The sequence below is a fragment of the Eptatretus burgeri genome, chromosome 4 (assembly GCF_056783735.1).
Source record: "Eptatretus burgeri isolate ZD-2024b chromosome 4, Ebu_testis_v1, whole genome shotgun sequence".
NCBI lineage: Eukaryota > Metazoa > Chordata > Myxini > Myxiniformes > Myxinidae > Eptatretus > Eptatretus burgeri.
Window position 1 is genome coordinate 78,229,077 of NC_140964.1, and position 22,876 is coordinate 78,251,952.

Here is a 22,876-nt window from a genome sequence, read left to right on the forward strand (position 1 = left end):
GGATTGTAACTTAAAATGGCTCACAAAGCTTTTTTGCAGCTTGTGCTGCAAAAATTCCTAACGATGTGTGCCCGTGCAAGGCCTGTGGGCTATGAGTGCCGTTATGCGTCTCACCCCGAAGGGGTTGTGAGACTACTATAACGCCCCTGTCAGTGTCCACATTTATATATTTTTACTTTAATTTTTTTTCTCTCTGGAACTGCTTGTCCGATCGATGCGAAACTTTAAACATAGGCAGGATATTGCTAGCTCTGACGACATAGGTCACATAGTATGGTAGCCATATTGGATTAAAGGAAAAAAAGGCACATATCCGAAAACTCACTGGAAAAAATTGAAACTTGGCATACGTCATCAACTCCCCCATCGGGTGATAAGGATGACATCATCGGTGAAATGGTATTCCGGCCATAATTGGTTGAAGCAAAATCCTTTTCCGAAAAATCAAAAACTTCATATATACGACGCGATGTTCGTGAATGATTAAATTTATGACATCATTAATCACGTGGTGTGGTGGCCATATTGTATTGAAATTAAAAATGTAGAAAAATCTTCTCTGGAACCACTGAACAGATTGATGTAAAAATTCATACATACAATCAACGACCCATGGGGAATATAGTCATTGACACAATTTAGACTTAATGGGCACAAATGTGGTCAATAATATCCGACTAATCAATGAAGCTATGAATAATGGAAATGTATGCAACATAATAAGATGCATGGATGATATGGGTACATGGGCCATAATAGTAGCGTGTTCAGTTAACGATGGTACTTTTATTAAAAATGTTTATTGAGCACTACTAAGTGCTGTTATTGTGTGTGTATATGTATATATATATATATATATATATATATATATATATATATATATATATATATATATATATGTGTGTATATATATATATATATATATATATATATATATATATATATATATATATATATATATATATATATATATATATATATGTGTGTATATGTGTGTATATATATATATATATATATATATATATATATATATATATATATATATATATATATATGTGTGTATATGTGTGTATATATATATATATATATATATATATATATATATATATATATATGTGTGTATATGTGTGTATATATATATATATATATATATATATATATATATATATATATATGTGTGTGTATATGTGTGTATATATATGTGTGTATATATATATATATATATATATATATATATATATATATATATATATATATATATATATGTGTGTATATATCATTTGGTTCTGGGGCCACAGGAGAAATTATAGATTTTTGCATCTATTGGTAAAAGGAGAAGTGTGTGTGTGCGTGCATGTATGCACGTGCTATATCCACTGACACTGCTAGCTTGTACGAGCAGGAAGTGATACGAACCCGACGCCTCTCATCCACGGATATTTCTCGTATCTCCTATATTTCAGTGAGTCCGATTGGCATTGAGGAATAAAACAATTAGAGTTAATAATTTTGAACTTGCCACTCTCATATAAATGCTGAAAATTATGTTGGAAAGACGATTTGAATTGCAGATTTCATGCTAGGTATGGCTGGTTAAAAGTACCTGGCGAGCACATGTCACTGAAAATGCACACACAGCGCAGACGGCCTCATTAGCATCCATATTCATTTTGAAAGTCCCATATTTGACTGAATTCATTCAAATGGTCCACTATCCAATCCCTAATTAATGTCTCCAGCATCTTTCCACAATTAAAGTTAAACTAACTGGTCTATAGTTCCCCAATTTCATCTCTGGGTCCTTTCTTAAATAACATTTGGTACTCTCGAATCCTCCGACACATGTCCTGACTCCAATGAGCAGTTAAATATACAGTGCTTATAGAAAGTATTACACCCCCTTTCATTTTCCCAAGTATTGCTAAATGGAAGGGTTTTGAAAGGAAACACCTCGCTATTAAGAGGGCACCATAGTTTATGCCAGTTTCTCCATCCTTGTAGGAATATTATGGAGTCCATTACCTGGTCCTTCAAACTCTGATGCGGTGTAGTTGTTTTGCATCCACTCGTGGACTCATCTTGCAACAGCTTCATCATCTATCCCGTGTATAAAAGGAACCGGGTTTCTATGTCTGTAAGGCTTTATTCTAAAGAGTTTCTGCTGTCGTATAGTATTACAAATGGTACCGTTGGAATAGTAAATAGCATCCGTTGAAGACAAAGTCTTCGATATCCCCCGCCATAGTAAATGAGGATGAACAAACTTATATTTCCTAAGCATGTGCAAAATGTGTGAAGTTTCCCCTTGATCTGACCAGCCGTTCTGGAGAAGATGTTTGAAGGTTTTAGGGTAAATTCAATATGGCCGCCAAACCATGTGACCTATCAATTAGAAATTAACAAACTTCTGAAAGTATGTGAAAGTGTATGTGAAATTCACTAGTCTTGGGGAAAGTGTATGTGAAATTTTGCCTCAATCTGTCCAGCTGTTCTGGAGAAGAAGATTTTTTAAATTTATTAATTTTCAATCCAAGATGGCTGACGAACCCTGTGACCTATGACATAAATTTACATTCTGCCTCCAATCCTCCAGTGGAATACGTGTGTGAAGTTTCATGTTAATCGGATGAGGTGCGTTTTTCTATCCAAGATGGCCACCAAACCATGTGACTTGTGATGTCATAATTTTTACTATGTATGCAGACGTGACGGAAGATGATAGTTGCAAATTTTCACTTCGTTAGGTTATGTGATTCCAGAGAAAACATTATTTAATATTTTTCTTAAATCCAACATGGCTGCCAAACCATGTTGACCTATCAATTAGAAAATATCAAAAGGCACCAGTTCATCACTTGCTTGATATGTGTACCAAATTTCGTAAATATATCTTGAGGGGATTTGTAGTTAAGTTCCCGAAACGAAATGTGACGGATGGACGGACAGAACCCATTTCTATATCCCCCACCAACTTCGTTGGTTGGTGGGGGATAACAACGAATATACTTGGTTGGAAAGCTGATAATCCATTTACCTGGAACAAAAATTCGTTCGTTTCATCATAGACTTGCCTGTTTTAAAAAGCTTGTGTTTCCAGGATTGAGAAAGAAGAGGTGGGACCTCAAGCTTTAAGGTAGCGATTCCAACAGTAACATTAATTGTTCTACCACAGCAGGAACCATTTACAAGGCCATGGGATGAGCACACAAAAGGAAATACTTGCATTGTAATACTTCTTATCTCAAAGCAACAGAAAAGACATATAAAAGGATACAGGAGTACAAAAACAACAACCACAGTCAGGACAACAGTTGTGTGTTATAAAATGTCCTTTTTCATGAGTTTCACTTCATTTTACATTCTCATTGATACAGTACTCACAGATAGACATGTGCTGCAATGTTCTTGCAAAGTCCTATTTTCTTGCCCTGCTTCTCCTTATTTCATGTGGTCCAAAACACTCGCATATTATTTTTAGTCTGTTGCTAACATCTATGTGATCACTATATATGGCTTAAAGGCTTCTCAATTTTCAAAAGCTGCCATTGGATGTATCCAGAGAAGTCAAAGTTCAAAGCTTTTCACTTTACTCCACCTACATGCAAGAATATAAACCTGAACATGGATAGGATATGCAGTTATTTTATTTTCAAATTAATGAGCTCATTAACAGATAAACATTTTGTTGATTGAAACATCATTTCTTGCTTTCCTGGTGGAACTGTTCCATTTTGATCATCAATCTCAAAGTGTCACCTCTGTGGGCCAGTGAGGCTTGGGTCTTACTGGTCCAGCTGGCCAATGAAATAAAATATTGTTACGGCTGTGGAAATTCGCATTACACCATAAAGGACCCTCAGGTGAGATATCTTCATAGGTACATGTGTAGTTAGCCCCAAACCTGTTGTATAGAGGGGATTTATGTGATTCATCCGGGCTGCGACGCTTTGAGATAGCCATTTTTTCTGTTCTATCTTTATTTTGAACCAACCACGTCTCAACCACCATCACACAACAACCACCACGCCAGCAATCGTCACCAACTGCAACCACGCTCCAACCCTCAGACAACAACAACGCCAACAGCCACGACCTTTACCTTCACAACTCGCTCCCACATCATCGCATCACCACCATAACCATCAAACCACCACCGAAAACCCTCCACCACCTTCACCTATCTCCTACGGTCATCCCCGCACCACCTGTGAACACTGAGTGTCGGGCTGTCTTGGGCCCGTCCGACGATTGGTGCCGAACGCACCGAGCCGCGAGCGCAAATAGCGGCCTTTTCGAGGGAGAATTTGGATCAAGAACGCTACACGCCCACTTTTCCTCCGTCCAATTAGCAAGCGCGGGGCGGCTTGGCCCTGCCTCCAGGCGCGTCTGTGTGAAATCGATATATGCAAATTCTAGGATCAGGGGAGGTTCACGCCCCTGTTTCCTGCGACCAATGGGTGAGCGTGGCTCTGCCCCTCGAGGTCATCCTGATCCGAATATTTGCATATTAGCTGCTCCTGCCGGCCTATAAGTCAATGGAGTCGGGTGGCAAAGTTATCGGTGTGGCAAAGAGTTGGGTTCTGCAGTCGGCTGAGGAGAGTGTCATCGAGTTGGGTTCTGGAGTCGGCTGAGAAGAGTTGTGGGAAGAGGCAAAGGAGCTCGGGTCCGAGGCGAGAAGGTCGGCGACGAGGTGTGGGATCGGTGTGGGACCGACGAGGTGCGGTGTGGGATCGCTCGTCACGGGACCCAAGCCAGCCATTCTCCTCCCCCAGGGCATCAACAATTCCCCCTTTCCCCCGCGCTGAGATAGTGCAAAAAGGTGGCCCCGTTCCCACCCCACTCCAAACGTCGTGCCAACGAAACCCGCCAAGGAGCACGGAGTCGGGGCACAGCCGCGCGGCTACATTTGCGGCTCGTCCGCCAACGCGTCACGAGGACGCGGGTAGGACCCCCCAGTCTTGCGGACCTGGCCGCTCCTCCAGGTCACGCGCACATTTGGCCTACAGGCCTGTCTGCCCCCTTGTCGATGAGGGTGGCTTCTTTCCTTTGCTTTTGTGTAAATGTGTGTTGGCGCTGTCTGTAAAGTAGAACTGTATAAGTGTTGCCGTGTGTGCACGTAGTCAGTAATAACTCTGCGTCGTTGTTGCTTTTGTTTTGGTCGCTATATGCGCATTTTGACTGTTTGGCCGTATATTTGTGCTTTCCGTGTGCCGGGAAATAAATGTGCATTGTGTGAACTGTTTTCCCGTTTCGCTTCGTCTTTTCTTTATTGACCCTCCATCCTGCTTCACATAAAGGGTTTGTAGTGGGTGCAAAACGCCCGGTAAATAATCTGAACCGTCGAGGTCGACGATAACACCGCTCGGTTATCCCGATAGTACGGAACGGGCCGCCCAAGCGGCTCGTGTCCGGAGTCGACCTGCAGCGAGGTACGATCGCCCAGTTTACCATCCGCGTGGGTACTTAGGTAGGTCGAGTTTGGCGAACAACCCTATCCTACACGGGTGGCCGATTGGCACGATTGTGGTGAGGTCGAAAGGCCCACCCGTGACTGGCTCCGGGCGATAGTTCCCGGAGGGTCACGATTGAATTGTCCGTCCGGTGGGCGACGCGGTCGCGATTTGAGTGACGTGGCTGTCCGCACGCCGGCGGGCGCGAATTCGCAACAATATGAAGATCAAACTATGTATGTATTGTTGCGGTTGACCGCCAGGTGGACTCAAGGTCAAATCCTCCATTCGCACAATGATCACTAATTTAACGACGAACCATTGAGTCCATAAGCCATCCGTCAGGAAAGCTGAATGAATAGATCTTAACTTCAGGTTTTGGCATACAGAAAGCTCTAACGAGGATCTGTCGCTGTCATAGGTTCCCCATTTATTAGGATATGGTGGGCTGAGCGAAGCCCGAGGAACCGTATCACCATTTGAAAACTCGATATCTGGTTAAAGGTGCCAATGTTCCACGGTTGTTCTTTTAAACCGCGCAGGGAATAATAGCCCAAAGTCGAACCACCAACTAGCCGACACAACTTAAAGGAAATAAACAGAATTAATAAATGGGGAAGGTGAGATAGGATGAGAAAAGCACATAGACTATGTACAGATAATTCACCACAGTGGTAAGGAATAACCCCTGGCACCCACAAAGTCAAGTTGGCTTCACCACTTCCTTATACATTCACACAACAATTATTAAGACAGACGGGGATTCACAAGACAATGAAGAGGTAGTTGACAAAACCGTGCAGCAGTTTTGAAGGAAGCCCAACTCCATGGCAGGGCAAATGCTCCTAAACCAGAAATGAGGCAAAACTCCTCTCAGCCGATTCTGGGAAGCCTCTTCAGCCGATTGCGATTTTCTTTCTCCCTGCGCGCCTGCCTTTTTAATCACTTCTCGCTCCTCAGCGGGCGCATTCGGGCATCAGGGCTGCAGCGCGGGACAAACACAAAAAAAAAAAAAACATGAGCCAGCACAGTTCCTCCACCAGCCCCTTGGGTGGTGATTTAACTGCCATTAAAAACAGCACCTGTTTATTCTCCTGCTTGCCCCACTCTTCAAGATTTTGCAAGTGCATTAAAAACAAACATTTTGAGTTTAGACAGATAACAGAGGAATTATTTAAAAGGATTATCGAGGGATAATGAGGTCATAGACACATTAAAGAATAGAGGGCTAACAATTAATTCTGTCTCGACATACAGTAAGTGCTTCGATACATTGTGATCCTTGTACACAAATACCATACTTCTTATGCTGAACATTTAATAATGAAATAACTACACTACGTCCCCATCGCATTCCCACAACAGAATGTATATACTAAATGTATTATTTTTATATACATGGTATAGACCCATGGATGAGCTCAGACACCGAACAGACCAGGATATGACATAACAAATGGAACAGCAGGAAAAAGGGGAAACGCCAATACCAGGGTGGAGGGAGAAGGTAGATGGAGACGGACAAACAATGGATGCAGGTAATGATGAGGGTTATGGGAAAACGCAAGGAGTGGACAAAATGAATACATAAGCAAATTTTTGGGAGGGGTGGGGTGGCTTAGAAAAGATACGTAAGTGGAGAAAAGATCATAGCTTTGGATGGAGGATGACCTGAGATGGTCGTGAACAGCTGTCTTGAAGACCGGGAGAGAAGAATGAGATTGAAGAAAGTGTGGAAGGTGGTTCCACAGGTGGGAAAAGAGAGGAATAAATGAGAGGAGGTGAACAGTGTTTCTGGATTTAGGCAGTTTCACCTGGAGGGGGTTACTGATTTACCGTGTGCGTCCAACAGATACTTGAGGGAGGTGGAGGGGAAAGAGCACGGAGAGGGGAGAAGGTGCAAGGCCAGAAATGAGGTGGAAGAAGACAGAGAGACCACCGACCTGTCAGCAATGGCAAGGTGATTGGCCCATACACTCAGCTTCATCGCGAGAGATTCCAATGATCTTGAAAGCCTTGGTTTCCATGGTAACAAGCTGAACAAGATGTGAGGTATGTGTACATTGAGTATGTCAGTTGGCATGCACAGTTTGAAAAATGACATAGTTGGCATGCACAGTTTGAAAAATGACATAGTTGGCATGCACAGTTCCTGTTTACCTTCCAAATAAAACTCTTCAAATCTCGTTGTTAGCTTGAGGAAAGGAATAAATGGTCCCTATGATCCCAAAAGGATACTTGCCATTAAAGTTGCACAAACCCTTACAACATTATTGTTTCATCGCAATCATGAATCAGTCACTGGTTAGACACGCATTTGAGTGATAGTTTTGAATATGTCTGATCTATAAACTGTTTTCATGTTAATATTATTAAATACTAGCATTGAACGTGTCGCTTCACTGACGGTAGTTGAATAACATAAGTTATATATGGTACAGTAGCAATTCAGTTTATTGACAGTCAATATTTGCAAAAAAAAAAAGTCTTATTCCAGAAACATTTTGTTGATGCCACCAAGTAACAACACAGCATTAATTTTAGTAACACACACACACACACACACACACACACACACACACACACACACACACACACACACACACTCACACACACACACACACACACACACACACACACACACACACACACACACACAAACAATATGATGAATTCGTTTTATGTTTACAGGGATCAGACATTCCATCTTTTGTTTTTTTCAAGTTGCATCATGCAATTCTCATCGAGTCATGAATAAAACATTTCCGTAAAGGCCGAGCTGGATGTCACGCCATAATGGCATCCCAGGTGTAACGTAGTGTTACTACACCAGCATCCTACTAAATCCGTCATCCTGTCGCTTAGCGTCTGGCATTCAGTCTGTCATCTATGGACGTCAGAAAGAGTCACATATATGGGTGATGGTGGTCAATTGCCATCAGCGAGGTGACTGGATGGGTTCAGTGCTGGATGCCAGGATGACGTCCACGTCCGTGGAGGCCTCGACTAATGCCGAAATGATGTCCCACTGAAAAAAGCGTGACAAACAGAGAGATGGAAGGACAGAAAAATCCGGTGACTTTAATGTATAGATGAGACAGGCGGCTTACGTCCTCTTGGAAGGACAACGTACCAGCCGCACCGCTGATCAGTTCAACCCTCAACTCCTGTGAAAAAAAAAATCTGACCCGACAACAAAGTGGATAACAGCTTTACCAAGAAGGTATCGCTGTTTATCTTTTTTATCTTTGTTATGCCAGGTGGTTTGGTCACGCGAAGTGGTTACGCTAGGTGCTTTGGTTGGGTTGGGCTGAGTGGTTTTGATGTGCTGGGTGGCTTTCCATTGCTTTCCGAGCAGTCAGGTGGGGTTTCAGAATTTGTCCAGAAGGCCAGCAATGACTCACCTATACTCTTCGTGAAGGTCATCTTGGGATCTCCAATATAAACAAAGGAATGCCAGCAGACGGTTGCTCCAGTTTAACATCCAGCCGATGGATGGGGATTGCACACCCATTGACGCCTCGCCCAACCTATGATACACCAGTGTGACAGTTTATATTTACGATGAGATCCCAACCCAGGCTGGACAGCTCGAGGCACCTTTCTCATCCTGTTTTGCAAATTAAATTATTGTCATCTGTTACAGTGAACCAAAGGCCCACTTGCAAAAATACATAAGAAACGATTTGCAAATCATGTAAGAACTTGCACATTATGCTGGACAAGATAGCAGGCTAAATGTCCCCCGAGAATGCTGGCATGCTTTGGCATGCTGTCCCCTCCCCCCCCCACCCCAACCCCCCACCAACTGTGTTCACACAAGGAAGGAGGCTTCGTTCAAATTCAATCTTGCTGGAATTCGGAGGATAGAACACTTATCATCCCAAGTTGGACTCGTATTGTCCTGCCACATCCTTCGGTTTTTTTTTTTTTTTTTTTTTTGTATACCTTGGTCGAGGCTCGTATGAGAGCTAACACACAACTCACAGCAAGGAGGCATGAGACAAGAGGGGCGGGAGTGGAAGGGACAAAACATTGGGGAACAGACACAGGTGAACTGTGGAAGGGAGAGGGATGGGGATGGGACGGGGAACATGGCGAGGGGAAGATGGACATTAAAGGGACTTTCAGGAAGGAAAGCAGGAGAATTGAAGGAAGTGGGCTTGGGTGGATTATCGGGAGTAGAGAAGATCGAGGATTTGGGTGGGGGAAGATAAGAGGTGGTGGTGAACAGCTGTTTTGAAAGCCTGAAGGGAAGAATGGGAAAGAATAGAGTGAGGAAGTTTATTCCAAAGGCGGGAAAAAAGAGGAATGAAAGAGTGAAGATGAGCAGTGATTCGTGATTTTGGTAGTTTTACCAGAAGGGGGTTGTTGGCAGACCTTGAGCGCCCTGTGGAAATGTGGTTGGGACAAATCGCAGAGAGAGCAGGGGGGGCAAGGCTGGAGAGGAGTCGGTAGAAGACAGAAAGACCACCGACCAACCTGCGGTGATTGAGTGAGAGGCCCAAAGACTCAGCTTCATTGCGGGAGATGCCAATGATCTTAAAAGCCCTGGTTTCGACAGCGTGAAGTCGAGAAAGGTGGGAGGCAGGAGCACCAGCCCAGAGGGGAGAGCAGTACTCCATCAGGCTACGGACAAAAGCTTTGTAAGTGGTCAGGAGCTCAAGAGGGCCGAGGAAGGACTTTGCACGACGGAGGATTCCCAGTCGGCGACTGGCTTTTGAGGCAAGGTTGGAAATGTGACTTTCCCAGGAAAGGTCATGGCAGATAGTGAGACCCAGAAGCTTGAAAGAAAAGACTTCTTCCAGAGGATTGTTGAGAAAGTGGATGGGGGGGTTTTGTAAACGGTCCTTTCGAAGAGACATAGTGAGAGTGTGAGATTTGTCTGGATTGAAAGACATGTTCCACGTGTTGGACCAGTTTGTGATTTTATCCAGATCTGCAGTGAGCGAAGAAGCTGCTGCTTGCCGGTCTGAGGGATGACAGATGGTACAGCAGAGGGTGGAGTCATCGGCAAAGAGAAATAGAGGATTTTCCAGAGAGTCCGAGAGATCATTGATGAAAACCAGAAAAAGAACAGGGCCCAGAACGCTACCTTGAGGAACTCCAGCCTGCACAGGAAGAGGGGATGAAAGAACTCCATTTAGGGCCACACGTTGACTGCGACAGGAGAGGAAGTCTGCGAGCCATGAGTGGAGATGGCCTTGAATACCATGGGAAGAGAGTTTGGTGAGTAGGGCAGGGTGCCAGACTGTGTCAAAAGCACGAGATATGTCCAGGGATACGGCTCGGATTTCCTGTCTGGCATTGAGGACCTCCATCCATTGATGGGAGAGCAGAAGCAGCATATCTAGGGTAGAGTGACCTGGTCTGAAACCAAATTGATGATTGGAAATCAAGCCATTGGAGAAGAGGAAGGATTTCATGTCTGAAGCGATGATGGATTCCATAACCTTGCTGATGATTGGGAGAAGGCTGATTGGTCTGTAGTTATAGGGATCTGTTTTTGCACCTTTTTTGTGCAGGGCAGTGATGTTAGCAGATTTCCAAGCAGATGGCAGATGACCTTGCGCAAATGAGAGGGTGAATAGAACAGAGAGAGGGTGAGCAAGAGCAGAAGAGCAGGCTTTGAGGACACGTGGGCTGATGCCGTCTGGACCGGTTGCAGAATCTGACTCGAGGTTTGAAAGCAAGCTCTCCACCTTGTCAGGAGAAAAGGATACAGAGTCCAGGGACAGTTGGGTGCGACTGGGTAAAGTGGGTAGAGATAGTGATGGGTTTGGGACACAAGATTTAGCTGCAAACACCGAGTTTAGACATTCAGCTTTATCACGTGTGGAATCAGCAGTGCGGCCATTTGAGGTAAGGGAGGGGATGGAGGGGGAACATACACCAGAAACAGATTTGATTAAACGCCACCAGGATTTTGAGGAGGGAGAGAGGTTTGAGAGTTCAGACTTGAGATGAGAAAGATGTTGTTTTCTGGTTCTCCTGAGGGTAGATACACACTTGTTCCGAGCTTTGTGGAAAGAACTGAGATTGCCCTCAGTTGGGTTTGCTTTCCATGAGGCAAAGGCAAGTTGTTTCAGGACAACTGCCTCGCCACAAGCTTCAGTAAACCAAGGGCGGGAGGAAGGGTAAGACAACTGAACACGAGAGGGGATAAATCTGTGCATGAGGGAGAGCAAGTTTCTTTGAAAGAATTCCCAGGATGAGTTGATGTTTGAGAAAGTAGTGATAGGAGACCAGTCTGTAAGTTTGATGGCTGCTCGGAGACCCTGCCAGTCGGCTTGAGTGAAATGCCAGACTTGACGGTGGTGAGGTGGTTCTCTGATAACAGCCAGAGAGATGTCCACTTTAACAAGGACGTGGTCAGAAGAACCAATTGGAGCGAAGGAAGAGCAGCAGATATTGTCAGGGAAATTTGTCAAAATCAGATCCAGAAGAGATGGAGTACCATTGGTTGAGATCCGGGTCGGGAAGTTGACCGATTGAGTCAGTCCCAATGAGTCACAGAAAGCTTTTGCTGATGTCCCATGGCAGGTGAGAGAGGTACCCACACCTAGCCAACTGGCGTGATGACAATTGAAGTCGCCACATAAGAGGAAGAGAGAGTTTGGATGAGAAGATAGAAGATGGTCCATGTTTTAGGAGAGTGAGGTGTAGATGGAGTCATCACTGTTCGGTGGACGGTACAGTACACATATAAACATGAGGTGGGAGTGGAGGGGAAGCCGAAGCCAGAGGTATTCCTGGGGGTGTGGGGGAGTGAGAGCAGTGCAGGGAGAGTGAGGAATAGAGTCTTTGATGAAGAGAGCAACACCTCCACCAGGACGAGGCTCAGGTCTGTCATACCGTAAGAGGGAGTAACCAGGGAGAGATACTTGGGAGTCAGACACGTCTTGGGAGAGGAAAGTTTCTGTTAGGCAGATAATGTCTGGTTTGTCAGTGGCAACCTGCATGGAAAGATCTGAAAGGTTTGAGCGAAGGCCCCGGATATTTGAGGTCCACACTTTTAATGAAGAGGTAGGGGAGGAGGGTTTGGGTGCAGGAGGTGGAGGGGGCGGGGGAGGGTAGGACGAGGGACGAGGGGGGAGGTAAGGAGGGTTGCTGAAGGAGTGTGGGGTATTGCAGAATAGCGAGGGGAGGGGCCGAATGAGGAGGAGAAAAGGCTCTGTGGTGCTGGGAGAGGGGGGACAAGAGACAAGGAAGATGGCAGTTGAGTATTTGAGGAGGTGGAGTGAAGAGATGGAGGTGAGAGGGCAGTGGAGGGAGGCAGGTTGGTGGATGAGAGGGGGGAAACTTAGAGAAGGAAGAGTGAGGGGGATGAAAGGTGGGAGAAAGGTGAGGGGGAATTTTTGAAAGAGGTGAGAGGGAGGCTTGGAGGGAGAAGAGTGGGATGATTGCTTTGAGAGTGAGAGTGAGGGGTGAGGGGGGTGAGTTGGCACTGAAGTTGGAAAAAAAGAATGGTTGATGGAAAGTGAGCATCCATGGCAAACTGTGGTTTTTAAAAGTTTTAGGTCAGAGATGCGATTTAACACAATTCTTGATGGATGCAATGAAGGCAAATTCAGAGCATGGAGAGAAGCGCTGTAATAGTTGGATTTTTTAGGCAAGGAATGAAGGAGAGGTCGAAATGAGAGCAGTCTGTTAAAATAGCAGAAGAGTAGTGCATTGTGAAACAGTAAAGAGTACCACGTGTGTGAGAGAGGAAGATGAAGCATTATAAGATCGTTTTTGTTGTTAATATTAATGTATGAGAGAGTTCAACAGATTAGGTCATGGAAGTTTTCCAATGGTATTTTAACCAAAAATATATTAGTGAATAAACAGACAATATTCTTCAGAACACCTTTACCAGTGGTTAGTAAAGAGGAGAAGTCAGTTATTTCCACTTTTTCAGCACATACCTTCATTATGACGCATTCTCACGAGATCTCCAACAGCTCAAGCATAAATAATATAATTCATCACCAATGATCGATTCGTGGACGATTCAACATTTTGGTTTCCTTTCAAAGGAACGCAAGGTTTTCTGGCATTCACACAAGAATCTTAATATTCTACTCCAGTGGATATCAAACCTTGAGGGCGAACAGGTAGGCTCCACAGTCAAAGGGGCCACATCAAGAGCCTTGAAGCTTCAATCTCGCTTCCCACGGCCGTTAACATACCGTCATTGGCTTTCAGTTAATACAGAAAATAAATCCACCGTTCTTGACAAACACATGTTGTTCATTTGGGAAACTTACTTGCAGTCCAGGACAAGATGAGACGGAGCCCACGCCACGAACCGAACTGCACCCCACAGTGACACCCACTTCAATGTTCCACAAGCTCTCCTGACATCGTTTCCTGGTTGGAGAGTGAAGGATGAAATGCATATGAAGGATATGCTTCTTTCACGGCAAGGAATTTATAAACAGGGCCTCAAATGATCGACAAAGAAAAACCTCAAGCCATTCGGTGTGATCAATTCCACGGATTTCCCCTCTAAATATGAGGAAACCATGGAAACCGCTACACGGAACCATGGAAACCACTACACTTAACCATGGAAACCACGACACTTAACCATGGAAACCACTACACTTAACCATGGAAACCGCGACACGCAACCATGGAAACCACTACACGGAACCATGGAAACCACTACACTTAACCATGGAAACCACTACACTTAACCATGGAAACCGCGACACGCAACCATGGAAACCACTACACGTAACCATGGAAACCGCTACACGTAACCATGGAAACCGCTACACGCAACCATGGAAACCGCTACACGCAACCATGGAAACCGCTACACGCAACCATGGAAACCGCTGCACGCAGCCATGGAAACCGCTGCACGCAGCCATGGAAACCGCTACACGCAACCATGGAAACCGCTACACGCAGCCATGGAAACCGCTACACGCAGCCATGGAAACCGCTACACGCAACCATGGAAACCGCTACACGCAACCATGGAAACCGCTACACGCAACCATGGAAACCGCTACACGCAACCATGGAAACCGCTACACGCAACCATGGAAACCGCTACACGCAGCCATGGAAACCGCTACACGCAACCATGGAAACCGCTACACTTAACCATGGAAACCGCTACACGCAACCATGGAAACCGCTACACGCAACCATGGAAACCGCTACACGCAACCATGGAAACCGCTACACGCAACCATGGAAACCGCTACACGCAACCATGGAAACCGCTACACGCAACCATGGAAACCGCTGCACGCAACCATGGAAACCGCTGCACGCAGCCATGGAAACCGCTACACGTAACCATGGAAACCACTACACGCAACCATGGAAACCGCTACACGCAACCATGGAAACCGCTACACGCAGCCATGGAAACCGCTACACGTAACCAAGGAAACCGCTACACTTAACCATGGAAACCGCTACACGCAACCATGGAAACCGCTACATGCAACCATGGAAACCGCTGCACGCAGCCATGGAAACCGCTACACGTAACCATGGAAACCGCTACACGCAACCATGGAAACCGCTACATGCAACCATGGAAACCGCTACACGCAACCATGGAAACCGCTACACGCAACCATGGAAACCGCTACACGCAACCATGGAAACCGCTGCACGCAGCCATGGAAACCGCTACACGTAACCATGGAAACCACTACACGCAACCATGGAAACCGCTGCACGCAGCCATGGAAACCGCTACACGCAACCATGGAAACCGCTACACGCAACCATGGAAACTGCTACACTTAACCATGGAAACCGCTACACGCAACCATGGAAACCGCTACACTTAACCATGGAAACCGCTACACGCAACCATGGAAACCGCTGCACGCAACCATGGAAACCGCTGCACGCAGCCATGGAAACCGCTACACGTAACCATGGAAACCACTACACGCAACCATGGAAACCGCTACACGCAACCATGGAAACCGCTACACGCAGCCATGGAAACCGCTACACGTAACCAAGGAAACCGCTACACTTAACCATGGAAACCGCTACACGCAACCATGGAAACCGCTACATGCAACCATGGAAACCGCTACACGCAACCATGGAAACCGCTGCACGCAGCCATGGAAACCGCTACACGTAACCATGGAAACCACTACACGCAACCATGGAAACCGCTACACGCAACCATGGAAACCGCTACACGCAGCCATGGAAACCGCTACACGTAACCAAGGAAACCGCTACACTTAACCATGGAAACCGCTACACGCAACCATGGAAACCGCTACATGCAACCATGGAAACCGCTACACGCAACCATGGAAACCGCTACACGCAACCATGGAAACCGCTGCACGCAACCATGGAAACCGCTGCACGCAGCCATGGAAACCGCTACACGTAACCATGGAAACCACTACACGCAACCATGGAAACCGCTGCACGCAGCCATGGAAACCGCTACACGCAACCATGGAAACCGCTACACGCAACCATGGAAACTGCTACACTTAACCATGGAAACCGCTACACGCAACCATGGAAACTGCTGCACGCAGCCATGGAAACCGCTACACGCAGCCATGGAAACCGCTACACGCAACCATGGAAACCGCTACACGCAACCATGGAAATCGCTACACGTAATCATGGAAACCGCTATACTTAACCATGGAAACCGCTACACGCAACCATGGAAACCACTACACTTAACCATGGAAACCACTACACTTAACCATGGAAACCACTACACTTAACCATGGAAACCACTACACTTAACCATGGAAACCACTACACTTAACCATGGAAACCGCTACACTTAACCATGGAAACCGCTACACGTAACCATGGAAACCGCTACACGTATCCATGGAAACCGCTACACGTAACCATGGAAACGACTGTGACCAAGTGACATCACAAAAAACATCATTGTGTTGTTTTGCATCCGAATGTGTTCAGCATTCGAGCTCTTCCACGAGCCTTGACTACATACAAAAGAATTGTCTAAAAAAAAACCAGGGGAGATACATCATGAACACGACAGTCGACATACCACAAATACCTGTTGATGCACTGATAATTATCCAACCCAGGTAAACAACCACACCTGTACAAGAAATTGTTGTTCAACATTCCATGGTCGTGACCAGTTTTTTTGATCATGTACTATCAAGGTTTGTTTATTGGAGAACAGGTAAGTTATAATACAAAACATAATTATCGCTCAAATACATAGACTCAACAAAGTGCGAACTATCATTTTGGTGGTCTGTGAGGATGGCCAAAGGGCGTTGGCCCGAGAGGTACGCTCACTCGCCTCGAAACACTCTTGTCCAGGTGTGAATCCCGACCCAGGTATAAATCGTGATGATGCTGTTTTACAGCCAGCGTGATTCATCGATGGATGTGGCATCCCTCGGATGGACGTTAAACTCGACGTCCGATCTGACGGCATGAGTTGGGGGAACTTAACATCCCAGTGTCCTTCGTGAAGAGGAGGCGAACTTCTCACACACTCCCCACAACTCTGTTTCTCCTCACACACTCCCCACAACTCTCTGTTTCTCCTCACACACTCCCCACAACTCTCTGTTTCTCCTCACACACTCCCCACAACTCTGTTTCTCCTCACACACTCCCCACAACTCTGTTTCTCCTCACACACTCCCCACAACTCTCTGTTTCTCCTCACACACTCCCCACAACTCTCTGTTTCTCCTCACACAATCCCCACAACTCTGTTTCTCCTCACACACACTCCACAACACTGTTTCTCCTCACACACTCCCCACAACTCTCTGTTTCTCCTCACACAATCCCCACAACTCTCTGTTTATCTTCACACACTCCCCACAACTCTGTTTTCCTCACACAATCCCCACAACTCTGTTTCTCCTCACACAATCCCCACAACTCTGTTTCTCCTCACACAATCCCCACAACTCTGTTTATCTTTACACACTCCCCACAACTCTGTTTCTCCTCACACAATCCCCACAACTCTCTGTTTATCTTCACACACTCCCCACAACTCTCTGTTTCTCCTCACACACTCCCCACAACTCTCTGTTTATCTTTACACACTCCCCACAACTCTCTGTTTCTCCTCACACAATCCCCACAACTCTCTGTTTCTCCTCACACACTCCCCACAACTCTCTGTTTATCTTTACACACTCCCCACAACTCTCTGTTTCTCCTCACACAATCCCCACAACTCTCTGTTTCTCCTCACACAAACCCCACAACTCTCTGTTTCTCCTCACACACTCCCCACAACTCTCTGTTTATCTTTACACACTCCCCACAACTCTGTTTCTCCTCACACAATCCCCACAACTCTCTGTTTATCTTCACACAATCCCCACAACTCTCTGTTTATATTTACACACTCCTCACAACTCTGTTTCTCCTCACACACTCCCTCCCCACAACTCTCTGTTTATCTTCACACACTCCCCACAACTCTTTCTCCTCACACAATCCCCACAACTCTGTTTATCTTTACACAATCCCCACAACTCTGTTTCTCGTCACACAATCCCCACAACTCTCTGTTTATATTTACACACTCCTCACAACTCTGTTTCTCCTCACACACTCCCTCCCCACAACTCTCTGTTTCTCCTCACACACTCCCTCCCCACAACTCTGTTTCTCCTCACACACTCCCTCCCCACAACTCTGTTTCTCCTCACACACTCCCTCCCCACAACACTCCGTTTCTCCTCACACACTACCTCCCCACAACTCTCTGTTTCTCCTCACACACTCCCTCCCCACAACTCTGTTTCTCCTCACACACTCCCTCCCCACAACTCTCTTTCTCCTCACATCCTCCCTCCCCATAACTCTGTTTCTCCTCACACACTCCCTCCCCATAACTCCGTTTCTCCTCACACACTCCCTCCCCACAACTCTCTGTTTCTCCTCACACACTCCATCCCCATAAACAACTCTCTGTTTCTCCTCACACACTCCCTCCCCATAACTCTGTTTCTCCTCACACACTCCCTCCCCACAACTCTCTGTTTCTTCTCACACACTCCCTCCCCATAACTCTTTTTCTCCTCACACACTCCCTCCCCATAACTCTGTTTCTCCTCACACACTCCCTCCCCATAACTCTTTTTCTCCTCACACACTCCCTCCCCATAACTCTTTTTCTCCTCACACACTCCCTCCCCATAACTCTGTTTCTCCTCACACACTCCCTCCCCATAACTGTTTCTCCTCACACACTCCCTCCCCATAACTCCGTTTCTCCTCACACGCTCCCTCCCCCCAACTCTTTTTCTCCTCACACTCTCCCTCCCCACAACTCTCTGTTTCTCCTCACACACTCCCTCCCCACAACTCTGTTTCTCCTCACAACTCTCTTTCTCCTCACATCCTCCCTCCCCATAACTCCGTTTCTCCTCACACACTCCCTCCCCACAACTCTCCGTTTCTCCTCACACACTCCCTCCCCACAACTCTCTGTTTCTCCTCACACACTCCATCCCCATAAACAACTCTCTGTTTCTCCTCACACACTCCCTCCCCATAACTCTGTTTCTCCTCACACACTCCCTCCCCACAACTCTCTGTTTCTTCTCACACACTCCCTCCCCATAACTCTTTTTCTCCTCACACACTCCCTCCCCATAACTCTGTTTCTCCTCACACACTCCCTCCCCATAACTCTTTTTCTCCTCACACACTCCCTCCCCATAACTGTTTCTCCTCACACACTCTCTCCCCATAACTCTGTTTCTCCTCACACACTCCCTCCCCATAACTCTGTTTCTCCTCACACACTCCCTCCCCATAACTCTGTTTCTCCTCACACACTCCCTCCCCATAACTCTGTTTCTCCTCACACACTCCCTCCCCATAACTCTGTTTCTCCTCACACACTCCCTCCCCATAACTCTGTTTCTCCTCACACACTCCCTCCCCATAACTCTGTTTCTCCTCACACACTCCCCACAACTCTCTGTTTCTCCTCACACACTCCCCACAACTCTCTGTTTCTCCTCACACAATCCCCACAACTCTCTGTTTATCTTCACACACTCCCCACAACTCTGTTTTCCTCACACAATCCCCACAACTCTGTTTCTCCTCACACAATCCGCACAACTTTGTTTATCTTTACACACTCCCGACAATTCTGTTTCTCCTCACACAATCCTCACAACTCTCTGTTTATATTTACACACTCCTCACAAGTCTGTTTCTCCTCACACACTCCCTCCCCACAACTCTCTGTTTATCTTCACACACTCCCCACAACTCTGTTTCTCCTCACACAATCCCCATAACTCTGTTTATCTTTACACAATCCCCACAACTCTGTTTCTCGTCACACAATCCCCACAACTCTCTGTTTATATTTACACACTCCTCACAACTCTGTTTCTCCTCACACACTCCCTCCCCACAACTCTGTTTCTCCTCACACACTCCCTCCCCACAACTCTCTGTTTCTCCTCACACACTCCCTCCCCATAACTCCGTTTCTCCTCACACACTCCCTCCCCACAACTCTCTGTTTCTCCTCACACACTCCCTCCCCACAACTCTGTTTCTCCTCACACACTCCCTCCCCACAACTCTGTTTCTCCTCACACACTCCCTCCCCACAACTCTGTTTCTCCTCACACACTCCCTCCCCACAACTCTCTTTCTCCTCACACCCTCCCTCCCCATAACTCCGTTTCTCCTCACACACTCCCTCCCCACAACTCTCCGTTTCTCCTCACACACTCCCTCCCCACAACTCTCTGTTTCTCCTCACACACTCCCTCCCCATAAACAACTCTCTGTTTCTCCTCACACACCCCCTCCCCATAACTCTGTTTCTCCTCACACACTCCCTCCCCACAACTCTCTGTTTCTTCTCACACACTCCCTCCCCATAACTCCGTTTCTCCTCACACACTCCCTCCCCATAACTCTTTTTCTCCTCACACACTCCCTCCCCATAACTCTGTTTCTCCTCACACACTCCCTCCCCATAACTCTGTTTCTCCTCACACACTCCCTCCCCATAACTCTGTTTCTCCTCACACACTCCCTCCCCATAACTCTTTTTCTCCTCACACGCGCCCGCCCCACAACTCTGTTTCTCCTCACACACTCCCTCCCCACAACTCTGTTTCTCCTCACACACTCCCTCCCCACAACTCTGTTTCTCCTCACACACTCCCTCCCCACAACTCTCTTTCTCCTCACACCCTCCCTCCCCATAACTCCGTTTCTCCTCACACACTCCCTCCCCACAACTCTCCGTTTCTCCTCACACACTCCCTCCCCACAACTCTCTGTTTCTCCTCACACACTCCCTCCCCATACACAACTCTCTGTTTCTCCTCACACACTCCCTCTCCATAACTCTGTTTCTCCTCACACACTCCCTCCCCACAACTCTCTGTTTCTTCTCACACACTCCCTCCCCATAACTCTGTTTCTCCTCACACACTCCCTCCCCATAACTCTTTTTCTCCTCACACACTCCCTCCCCATAACTCTGTTTCTCCTCACACACTCCCTCCCCATAACTCTGTTTCTCCTCACACACTCCCTCCCCATAACTCTTTTTCTCCTCACACACTCCCTCCCCATAACTCTGTTTCTCCTCACACACTCCCTCCCCATAACTCCGTTTCTCCTCACACACTCCCTCCCCACAACTCTGTTTCTCCTCACACACTCCCTCCCCACAACTCTCTGTTTCTCCTCACACACTCCCTCCCCACAACTCTGTTTCTCCTCACAACTCTCTTTCTCCTCACATCCTCCCTCCCCATAACTCCGTTTCTCCTCACACACTCCCTCCCCACAACTCTCCGTTTCTCCTCACACACTCCCTCCCCACAACTCTCTGTTTCTCCTCACACACTCCATCCCCATAAACAACTCTCTGTTTCTCCTCACACTCCCTCCCCATAACTCTGTTTCTCCTCACACACTCCCTCCCCACAACTCTCTGTTTCTTCTCACACACTCCCTCCCCATAACTCTGTTTCTCCTCACACACTCCCTCCCCATAACTCTGTTTCTCCTCACACACTCCCTCCCCATAACTCTGTTTCTCCTCACACACTCCCTCCCCATAACTCTGTTTCTCCTCACACACTCCCCATAAATCTGTTTCTCCCATCATTCGTGCCTTTCTCAATTTGTCCCTCCATTCGAGCCCCAACTCCGCTGTGTGTACACTGTAACTCGATGGCCGATGAGCTGTCACGTACACGTACACACACACGTACACACACACACACGTACACACACACACGTACACACACACACACACGTACACACGTACACACACACACACACACACGTACACACACGTACACACACGTACACACACGTACACACACACACACACACACACACACACACACACACACACACACACACACACAGTTTATCACAAAATTCCGACAAGTTAAACGTAATGAGTTTATTTGTGAAGGTTTCTTGTGTACCAGGGTGTGTCTTGCGTTGCTGACACGACCACAAACATCAACCGAGTGTTGCGTGAAACACGACGCACTCATCACGAGATGGATCATTCGACCCCACGAAACAACCAGAACATTCTCCTCCCCAAGAGATCGCTCGAACCGAATTAGATCACGCACACTCTCATTGGCATTGCCCAATCACAGCACCCTCCTCCTCCTCCTCCTCCTCTCCCTCCTCTTCCTCTCCCTCCTCTTCCCCCTCTCCCTCCTCTTCCCCCTCCCCCTCCACGTGTCGTACGGACCTCATACCATCCACGTGCACCGTGGTCACGATGGCCGGCACAACACAACACAGGATCCTCCACACTTTACCCGACCTCGGTGGCTCGGTACCCCGTCTCTGCTTCCATCGTACAGAGTGCACAGCTCAGTGACCACGTCGTCCTTCACACGTTCCGTGTACCAATCGTTACGTCAGGCATGTGAGCCTGCTGAATATATAATCATATACTTAGTACGTACTGTATCCGTACGGATCTTACATTACTGGACGCGTTGTGCAATGATTGTTCACCTGATGACGGTAAAACATGGCATTGAGTCGTGTTCATTCACTGCACATTGTTCCCCCTTCAGATTTTGTGCTCCTTGACCTTGTCGCCTTCCCGCGCCGTTCGAAACACGAGCGGCCGCCATCGCCATAATATGGGTTGCGCAACTGACTGACCGTTCATGTTCCCTGTCGTCCCGCCGTGGGACGCAACGATCTTCATCGGTTGTCCGTGCTTTGGTGGTGGCATAAATTCTGCACAATTCGATTATTTTATATTTCACAAAAAAAATTCATATAAAGGGCAGTATATAGATTCAGGTAGATTTTCCATTGTTTTTTTTATTGCATGCCCTTCACTGGACCCAAATGTATGTTTCCTTTCGTGAGGTAAAGCCTGTACAATGGAGTCATATTTGAGTGAGACGTAGATCGGTGTAGTA

The 22,876-nt window shown here is 46.7% G+C and overlaps 1 long non-coding RNA gene across 4 annotated transcripts; it reads right to left on the minus strand.

The window, feature by feature from the left end:
* Nucleotides 1-3,626: 3,626 nt before the first annotated feature.
* Nucleotides 3,627-22,385, minus strand: LOC147028435 (uncharacterized). 4 transcript variants are annotated; one of them, XR_015057575.1, is made up of 4 exons: nt 22,193-22,385; nt 16,744-16,871; nt 13,703-13,805; nt 3,627-6,432 (listed from the first exon to the last, which is right to left on the minus strand). It is a non-coding gene; the product is annotated as an uncharacterized LOC147028435 (long non-coding RNA). The 4 variants fall into 4 exon arrangements; XR_015057574.1 differs by having other exon boundaries at nt 16,744-16,910; XR_015057573.1 differs by having other exon boundaries at nt 22,186-22,385.
* Between the last annotated feature and the right edge of the window lie 491 nt (nt 22,386-22,876).